At 50.4% G+C, this 9,185-nt stretch overlaps 5 pseudogenes; all 5 read right to left on the reverse strand.

The window, feature by feature from the left end:
* Positions 1-5,289: 5,289 nt before the first annotated feature.
* LOC143931315 (5S ribosomal RNA) lies at positions 5,290-5,408 on the reverse strand (annotated as a pseudogene).
* A 104-nt stretch (positions 5,409-5,512) lies between these two features.
* LOC143931087 (5S ribosomal RNA) lies at positions 5,513-5,631 on the reverse strand (annotated as a pseudogene).
* A 110-nt stretch (positions 5,632-5,741) lies between these two features.
* On the reverse strand, positions 5,742-5,860 carry LOC143931647 (5S ribosomal RNA; annotated as a pseudogene).
* A 533-nt stretch (positions 5,861-6,393) lies between these two features.
* Positions 6,394-6,512, reverse strand: LOC143931189 (5S ribosomal RNA; annotated as a pseudogene).
* Positions 6,513-7,283: 771 nt separating this feature from the next.
* Positions 7,284-7,402, reverse strand: LOC143932029 (5S ribosomal RNA; annotated as a pseudogene).
* Positions 7,403-9,185: the final 1,783 nt, after the last annotated feature.

Here is a 9,185-nt window from a genome sequence, read left to right on the forward strand (position 1 = left end):
CCCTGTGTGAATGTCCCCCTGTGTGTGTCTCCCCGTGTGTGAGTGTCCCTGTATGTGTGTGTGTGTGTGAGAGAGTGTCCCCCTGTGTGGTGTGAGTGTGTGTCCACCTGTGTGTGTGCCCCCTGTGTGAGTGAGTGTGCGTGTGTATCCCCCTGTGTGTGTGTGTGTGAGAGTGTATCCCCCTGTGTGTGTGTGTGGTGTGAGTGTGTGTCCCCCTGTGTGCGGCGTGTGGGAGTGTCCCCGTGTGTGTGTGTCCCCCTGTGTGTGTGTGTGAGTGTCCCCCTGTGTGTGTGCCTCCCCTTGTGTGTGTCTTCCCTCTTTGTGTGTGTGTGTGTCTCCCCCTGTGTGTGTGAGAGAGAGTGTCCCCCTGTGTGAGTGTGTGTCTCTGTGTGAGTGTGTCCCCCTGTGTGGTGTGTCCCCCCTGTGTGTGTGTGTGTGTCCCCCTGTGTGTGTGTGTGTCCGTGTGAGTGTATGTCCCTCCATGTGATTGTGTGTCCCCCCCGTGTGAGTGTGTGTGCTCCCCTGTGTGAGTGTGCGTGTCCCCCTATGTGTGGTGTGAGTGCGTGTGTCCCCCTATGTGTGTGTGTCTCCCCCTGTGTGTGTGTGTCTCCCCCTGTGTGTGTGTGTGTTTCTTCCCCTGTGTGTCTCTCCCCCTGTGTGTGTGTGTGTGTGTGTGTGTGTCTCTCCCCCTGTGTGTGAGTGTGACCCCCTGTGTGTGTCTCCCCCTGTGTGCGTCAGTGTGTCCCTGTGTGTGAGTGGTTCCCCCTGTGTGTGTAAGTGTGTCCCCCTGTGTGTGTGTGTGTGTGAGTGTGTCCCCCTGTGTGTGTGTGTCCCTGTGTGTGTGTGTCCCTGTGTGTGCGTGTGCGTTCTTCCTCCAGTTTCCCCCTGTGTGCTCCCCCCGTGTCTCCCTGTGCAGGTGTGGTGCCCAAGGGGGCCCCATGAGCTTCTATTGCCTGGGGGCCCCATTAGTTGTCAGTCCGCCCCTGGTCACCGAGGACCTTTTTGGCATTCAAAGGTCAGGAGTGTGCCTTTTTTAGTCACCAAGGACCATTTTGGGCATTTAATCACTTCAGCGCAGGACCATTTGGCTGGCCAAAGACCAGAGCACTTTTTGCGATTCGGCACTGCGTCTCTTTAACCACTTGCCGACCATTGCACTCTGATGTACGTCCCTACTTTGGGAACAAACAGAGGCATCTTTAGGGGGTGGCCGTAGTCTGGGACCAGTAGCCCAGAGTCTCGGTCCAGAATGCAGGGAACAGGGGCAGACTGAGCCTTGGTTGGCTCCAGCTCCAGCTTTAGCTCTGCCCCGCTTCCACCCGACTTTACTCTTGGTCACTGATTGCTATAGCCGCCTGGCGGCTAGCAACCATTAACGTCACTGCCCACTGTGCCCACACTGCCCAACATTCAAAGCAGAGGAGGATTGCACTTCCTCCTCCGCGCTAGTGCTCGTGGGGCCTGGCCTACGACTTCTGGTCTGGATTGTCCCGCAGCTGTTATGGTAGCGTGGAGTGTAGAGCCCAGGAGGGAGAGAAAGGGATGACGCCGCCACCCTGAGCAGCATTCGCAGCGGCTCCCTTAGCCTACACTCCTGCAATCTTAGTCCTCTCCCAGCTTGCTGTGCTGGAGCAGGAAGAAGGCAGAAATAACAATGCGGCGGCCACACCACATCAATACCCACTTGGACGGGCGGCTCTCCTCTTCTCCTCTGGCTGCCTTGCACACCAGCACCACGGATGAGCTGCTGCTGTAGTACCTGAACACATGAAGTCAATCTCCTCCTGGTCAGGTAGGTCAATCAGAGTTTGTATGTCATGTCCCCCTATGTGTGTGTCCCCCGTGTGTGTGAGTGTCCCCGTGTGTGTGTGTCTCCCCGTGTGTGTGTCCCTGTATGTGTGTGTGAGAGTGTCCCCCTGTGTGGTGAGTGTGTGTCCCCCTGTGTGTGTGTGTCCCCCTGTGTGTGTGTGTGAGTGTGTATCCCCCTGTGTGTGTGGTGGGAGTGTGTGTGTCCCCGTGTGTGTGTGTGTCCCCCTGTTTGAGAGAGTGTGTCCCCTGTGTGTGTGCCTCCCCTTGTGTGTGTCTCCCCTTGTGTGTGTGTGTGTCTCCCCCTGTGTGTGTGTGTGTGTCCCCCTGTGTGTGTGTACGTGTGAGTGTGTGTGTCCCCCCATGTGATTGTGTGTGCCCCCCGTGTGAGTGTGCGTGTCCCCATGTGTGGTGTGAGTGTGTGTGTCCCCCTGTGTGTGTGTCTCCCCCTGCGTGTGTGTGTGTGTGTGTGTATGTTTCTTCCCCTGTGTGTGTGTCTCCCCCTGTGTGTGTATTTCTTCCCCTGTGTGTCTCTCCCCCTGTGTGTGGTGTGTCCCCCTGTGTGTGTGTCCCCCTGTGTGTGTCTCCCACTGTGTGTGTGTCTTCCCCTGTGTGTGTGTGTCCCTGTGTGTGTGTGTGTCCCCCTGTGTGTGTGTGTGTGTGTGTGTCCCCCTGTGTGAGTGTTTTCACCTTGTGTGAGTGTCCCCCTGTGTGTGTGTCCCCCTGTGTTTGTGTGTGTGTGTGTCCCCCTGTGTTTGTATGTGTGTGAGAGTGTCCCCCTGTGTGAGAGTGGGCATTTAATCACTTCAGCGCAGGACCATTTGGCTGGCCAAAGACCAGAGCACTTTTTGCGATTCGGCACTGCGTCGCTTCAACCACTTGCCGACCATTGCACTCTGATGTATGTCCCTACTTTGGGAACAAACAGAGGCATCTTTAGGGGGTGGCCGTAGTCTGGGACCAGTAGCCCAGAGTCTCGGTCCAGAATGCAGGGAACAGGGGCAGACTGAGCCATGGTTGGCTCCAGCTCCAGCTTTAGCTCTGCCCCGCTTCCACCCGACTTTACTCTTGGTCACTGATTGCTATAGCCGCCTGGCGGCTAGCAACCATTAACGTCACTGCCCACTGTGCCCACACTGCCCAACATTCAAAGCAGAGGAGGATTGCACTTCCTCCTCCTCCGCGCTAGTGCTCGTGGGGCCTGGCCTACGACTTCTGGTCTGGATTGTCCCGCAGCTGTTATGGTAGCGTGGAGTGTAGAGCCCAGGAGGGAGAGAAAGGGATGACGCCGCCACCCTGAGCAGCATTCGCAGCGGCTCCCTTAGCCTACACTCCTGCAATCTTAGTCCTCTCCCAGCTTGCTGTGCTGGAGCAGGAAGAAGGCAGAAATGACAATGCGGCGGCCGCACCACATCAATACCCACTTGGACGGGCGGCTCTCCTCTTCTCCTCTGGCTGCCTTGCACACCAGCACCACGGATGAGCTGCTGCTGTAGTACCTGAACACATGAAGTCTATCTCCTCCTGGTCAGGTAGGTCAATCAGAGTTTGTATGTCAGGGACCAGGTCAGTGTGTGTCAGGTAGGTCAGTGTATGTATGTCAGGTAGGTCAGTGTGGGTCACGTAGTTCATCCTTTTTTCCCCACAAATAGAGAGGTTTTTTTTTTTGAAGGTATTTGATTGCCTCTGCAATTTTTTTTTTTTTTTTTTTTTTTTGCGATATAAACGGAAAAATCTAAAAAATATTGAAAGAAAATTATATTTTCTGCTTTTTGTTATAAGAAAAATCCAATAAACTCAATTTTATTCATACTTTTAGGTCAAAATGTATTCAGCCACATGTCTTTGGTAATGTTAATAAGTGTATATTTATTGGTTTGCGCAAATGTTATAGCGTCTGAAAACGATGGTACATTTTCTGGAATTTACGCATCTTTTAGTTTATGACTGCCTATCTCATTTCTTGAGGTGCTAATATGGCATAGTTGACTTCTTTTTTTCCCTTGTTTCCCAAGGTGACCATCTTGGTGTTTGTCAAGAGGGTTGAGGGTGCCAAAAGTGAGTGCCTATGGCAACATCACCCTGAAAGCATCTGATACTAAGCAGGGACGGGCCTGGTTAGTACCTAGATGGGAGACCGCCTGGGAATACCCTCTTGAGAAATGCCAAGATGGTCACCTTGGGGAACCACAAAAAAAGGCGGTCTCCCATCCAGGTACTAAGCAGGCCCATCTCTGCTTAGTCTTCAAGACCAGATGAGATCGGGTGCTTTCAGAGTGGAGTGGCCATAGGCAATCTCTTCTGGCACCCAAAACCCTCTTGAGAAATGCCAAGAAGGTCATCTTGGGAAACCAGAAATAAAAAACAGGTCAACTAATGCAGGTACTAACCAGGCCCGACTCTGCTTAGCCTCCAAGATCAGGTGCTTTCAGGGTGATGTGGCTGTAGGCAATCTCTTTGGGCACACTCCACCCTCTTGACAAACGACAAGATGGTCATCTTGGGAAACAAGGGAAAAAAAAAACAAGTTAACGGCAAAAAAAAAAAGATGCCTATGGCACATGCTATTCTCAGGCGGTCTCCCATCCAGGTACTGACCAGGCCTGACCCTGTTTAGCCTCCGAGATCAGACGAGATTAGGGCTTTGAGGGTGATGTGGCCATAGGCAATCTCTTTGGGCACCGTCAACCCTCTTGACAAACCTCAAGATGGTCACCTTGGGAAACAAGGGAAAAAAACAAGTCGACGCAAAAAAAAAAAAAAGAAGACTGCAGCTCCTGGTATTCCCAGGCGGTCTCCTCTCCAGATGCTAATCAGGCCCGACCCTGCTTAGCCTCCATGATAAGACGAGATTTTGAGCTTTCAGGGTGATGAGGCCAAAGACAATCTCTTTGGGCACCCTAAACCTCCTTCACAAATGCCAAGATAGTCACCATGGAAAACAAGGAAAAATAAGTCAACGGCAAAAAAAAATAAAAGAAGCCTATGCTACCTGGTATTCCCAGGCAGTCTCCCATCCAGGTACTAACCAGGCCTAAGCCTGCTTAGCCTCCGAGATTAGAAGAGATTGGTCGCTTTCAAGGTGATGTGGCCATAGGAAATCTCTTTGGGTGCCCTCAACCGTCTTGACAAATGCCAAGATAATAACCTTGGGAAACAAGGGAAAAAAATAAGTCAACGCCCCCCCCCCCCAAAAAAAAAGAAGCCTACATCACCTTGTATTACCAGGCGGTTTCCCATTCAGGTACTAACCAGGCCCTACCCTGCCCATAGGCAATCTCTTTGGGCACCCTCATCCCTCTTGACAAATGCAAAGATGGTCACTAAGCCCGACCCTGCTTAGCCTCCGAGATCAGACGAGATTGGGCGCTTTCACGGTGATATGGCCGTAGGCAATCTCTTTCGGCACCCTCAACCCTCTTGACAAACGCCAAGATGGTCACCTTAATTGAAAAAAAACAAGTCAACATCAAAAAAAAAAGAAACCTACGGCACTTGGTATTCCCAGGGGGTCTCCCATCCAGGTTTTAACCAGGCTCAACTCTGCTAAGCCTCCAAGATCAGATGAGATTGGTTGCTTTCAGGGAGATGTGGCCGTAGGCAATCGCTTTGGGGACTCTCAACCCTCTTGAAAAATCCCAAGATGGTCACCTTGGTAAACAAGGGAAATTAACAAGTCAACTCCCAAAAAAAAAAAAAAAAAAAAAGTCTATGCCACCTGGTATTCCCAGGCAGTCTCCCATCCAGGTACTAACCAGGCCCGACCCTGCTTAACATCCGAGATCAGATGAGATCAGGCGCATTCAGGGTGATGTAGCCGTAGACCATCGTGCTGGCCACTCTAAACCCTCTTGACAAACGGCAAGATGGTCACCTCTGCAAACAAGCAAAAAAATTAAAACAGGTCTTCAACGCCAACAACATATAAAAAAAAAAGCCTACGGCACCTGGTATTCCCAGGGGGTCTCCCATCCAGGTTCTAACCAGGCGCGACCCTGCTAAGCCTCCGAGATCAGATGAGATTTGTTGCTTTCAGGGAGATATGGCCGTATTCAATTGCTTTGGGCACTCTCAACCCTCATAAAAAACGCAAAGATGGTCACCTTAGTAAACAAGGGAAAATAACAAGTCAACACCCAAAAAAAAAAAAAAGTCTATGCCACCTGGTATTCCCAGGCAGTCTCCCATCCAGGTACTAACCAGGCCTGACCCTGCTTATCCTCCAAGATTAGACGAGATTGGTCGCTTTCAAAGTGTTTTGGCCATAGGATATTTCTTTGGGCGCCCTCAACCGTCTTGACAAACGCCAAGATAATCACCTTGGGAAACAAGGAAGAAAACAAGTCAACGCCAAAAAAAAAAAGAAAAAAAGAAGCCCGTGGCACTGGGTATTCCCAGGAGGTCTCCCATTTGTTACTAACCAGGCCAAATGCTGCTCAACCTCCGGGATCAGACAAGATCAGGAGCTTTCAGGGTGATGTGGCCATAGGCAATCTCTTTCGGCACCCTCAACCCTCTTGACAAACGCCAAGATGGTCACCTTGGGAAACAAGGGAAAAAAAACAAGTCAACAACAAAAAAAAAAGAAACCTACAGCACTTGGTATTCCTAGGGGGTCTCCCATCCAGGTTCTAACCAGGCCCAACCCTGCTAAGCATCAGAGATCAGATGAGATCAGTTGCTTTCAGGGAGATGTGGCTGTAGGCAATCGCTTTGGGCACCCTGAACCCTCTTGAAAAAAAAGCCCAAAAAAGAAAAAAAGAGAAGCCTATGGCACCTGGTATTCCCAGGCAGTCTCTCATCCAGGTACTAACCAGGCCTGATCATGCTTAGCCTCCGAGATTAGCCTCCGAGATTAGTCACTTTCAGGGCAATGTGGCCATAGGCAATTTCTTCGGACACCCTCAACCATCTTGACAAACGCCAATATAGTCACCTTGGGAAACAAGGGAAAAAAACAAGTAAATGCAAAAAAATAAATAAGCCTACGGCACCTGGCCATCCAGGTATTAACCAGGCTCAGCCCCTGCTTAGCCTCCGAGGTGAGACAAGATGGGGCGCTTTCAAGGTGATGTGGCTGTAGCCAATCTTTTTGGGCACCGTCAACCCCCTTGACAAATGCCAAAATACACTTTGGGAAACAAGGGAAAAAACAAGTCAACGCCCCAAATGAAAAAAAAAAGGAAGCCTATTCCTAGGTGGTCTCCTATCCAGGTACTTACCAGGCCCGACCCTACCCATGGGCAATCTCTATGGGCACCCTCATCCCTCTTGACAAACGCAAAGATGGCCACTAGGCCTGACCATGCTTAGCCTCCAAGATCAGATGAGATTGGGCGCTTTCACGGTGATATGGCTGTAGGCAATCCCTTTGGGTATCCTCAACCCTTTTTGACAAACGCCAAGATGGTCACCTTGAGAAACAAGGGAAAAAAACAAGTCAATGCCAAAAAAAAAAAAAAAAAAAAAAAAAAAGAAGCCTATAGCACCTGATATTCCCAGGTGGTCTCCCATCCAAGTACTAACCAGGCCTGCCACTGCTTAGTCTCCGAGATCAGATGAGATGGTTTGCTTTCAGGGTGATGTGGCCGTAGGCAAGCTCTTTATGAAACTTCAACCCTCTTGACACTCATCAAGAGTTCTGCGGTTTGAGTTGGAACAGCAGCATTTCCAGTTCGTAGCCCTGCCCTTTGGGCTAGCCACAGCACCCCAGGTGTTCACTAAAGTGGTGGGTCCACCTCTAGCCAGATTAAGGGCACATGGCATAAGTCGTAGCATACCTAGACAATCTGTTACTAATCAGTTGGCTCATTTAGAGCAAAGCATACGCACTACAACCATCTGAAGAGTTCGGATTCTAAACCTAGAGAAATCTTCCTTAACACTGCTAAAAAAGCTGGAGTACTTGGGTCTGATCGTAGACAGAGCCCACGAAAAAGGTGCTCTTGCCTCGGGCAAAGATCAACTCCATAAGAGTTGGTGCGGATGGTCAGGTCAAATGGCCTAATCTCGGAGGCTAAGCAGGGTCAGGCCTGGCTAGTACCTGGATGGGAGACTGCCTGGGAATACCATGTGGCATAGGCTTCTTTTTTTTTTTTTGCCGTTGACTTGTTAAGTGTTTAATTAAGGTTAGATATACCACTACATATCTAACATATCCAAACTATATATTAACCTCCCATATCAATAGTGTTTTATTAACCCTAAATTAACATAACCAACCCCAATGTGTATATTTAATAATCTTGTTAACAAATTCATTATTACTATTAAGGCCTGTGACATATCAAATATAATACATCCATACAATTTAGTGACTCTTTCTTGCCTTTTCGACTTACTTCCTTTTACCCATTACCATTATACCCCCCTACATCCCCTCCCTCCCAACACCCAACGCTGTTAGCTGTGCTTTTTAGGCTTCAAAGAGAAAAGCGCCCCCCCCCCCCTGAGCTTTCAGCGGTATCGCCTTGTTCAAGATTGCTTCTCCTTTTACTTTTTTACTTTATTTACTTCTTTTTACTTTATTTCCTTACTAACCTTGAACAGTGTCCATAGAGTGGTGGTCAGCATCATATTTTGCTTGTTCAGCTTTACTTTCTCCTGTCACCTTTCACCATCCTTTCACCATCCAGCTCTGTTCTTTTTCGTACCCCCTCGGAGGTTCACGAGCTCTCCCGAGGTTCCCCGAAATCTTTCCGGGATCTCCCGATCTCTGTCGTCCTCTGCCCGACTCCTCTGTGACACTTCCGAGGCTTCCGAAGGGAGGATCACATCTGTCGGCTCCGTCTCTCAAGCCTTAGACACGGACCGGCGTTCGGATCCACTCCCTCCCCCAGCCTCTCTCAGCTTCAGATCTGGCAGCGCAGGGACCGGCACTCCACGGGGTCCTCCAATCCACCGGACGTACGGCTCCAAAGAACGGCGTTCCACGGGCTCTCCACCTCCTCACAGTGATCACGCCAGGAACTCCATCCACTTAGCCACAGGTGAGGGGGTGAAAGGGATATCCCTTATGCAGCTTGGAAATTTGCTATGTTAGCAATCCCTGAGTGAGTCCTTCCAGGGAGATTTCATATGCGGCTCAGAGTCTCCATAACGTAGCTTAACTTCTGTGCAGATATTAATATGTAGGCTCCATAATCTCTTTATGCCACAGCACAGGCACCAGCAGCAGCAGCAGCTTCCTACACCAGCGTGTCAGCATGCCGACCTCATGGAGCTCACCTAGTCAGCAGCTCCACCCCCCTCCATCAGGTGTCTGGTGCCTTTGGAGGTCTGCTTCTGGTGCCTTTGGGGGTCTGCTTCTGGTGCCTTTGGGGGGTCTGCTTCTGGAGCGGTCTTCTGGTGCCTTTGGGGGTCTGTTTCTGGTGTGGTCT

Source organism: Lithobates pipiens, unplaced genomic scaffold (assembly GCF_037356315.1).
Source record: "Lithobates pipiens isolate NorthernLeopardFrog02 unplaced genomic scaffold, aLitPip1_a1.2 Scaffold_25, whole genome shotgun sequence".
Classification (NCBI taxonomy): domain Eukaryota; kingdom Metazoa; phylum Chordata; class Amphibia; order Anura; family Ranidae; genus Lithobates; species Lithobates pipiens.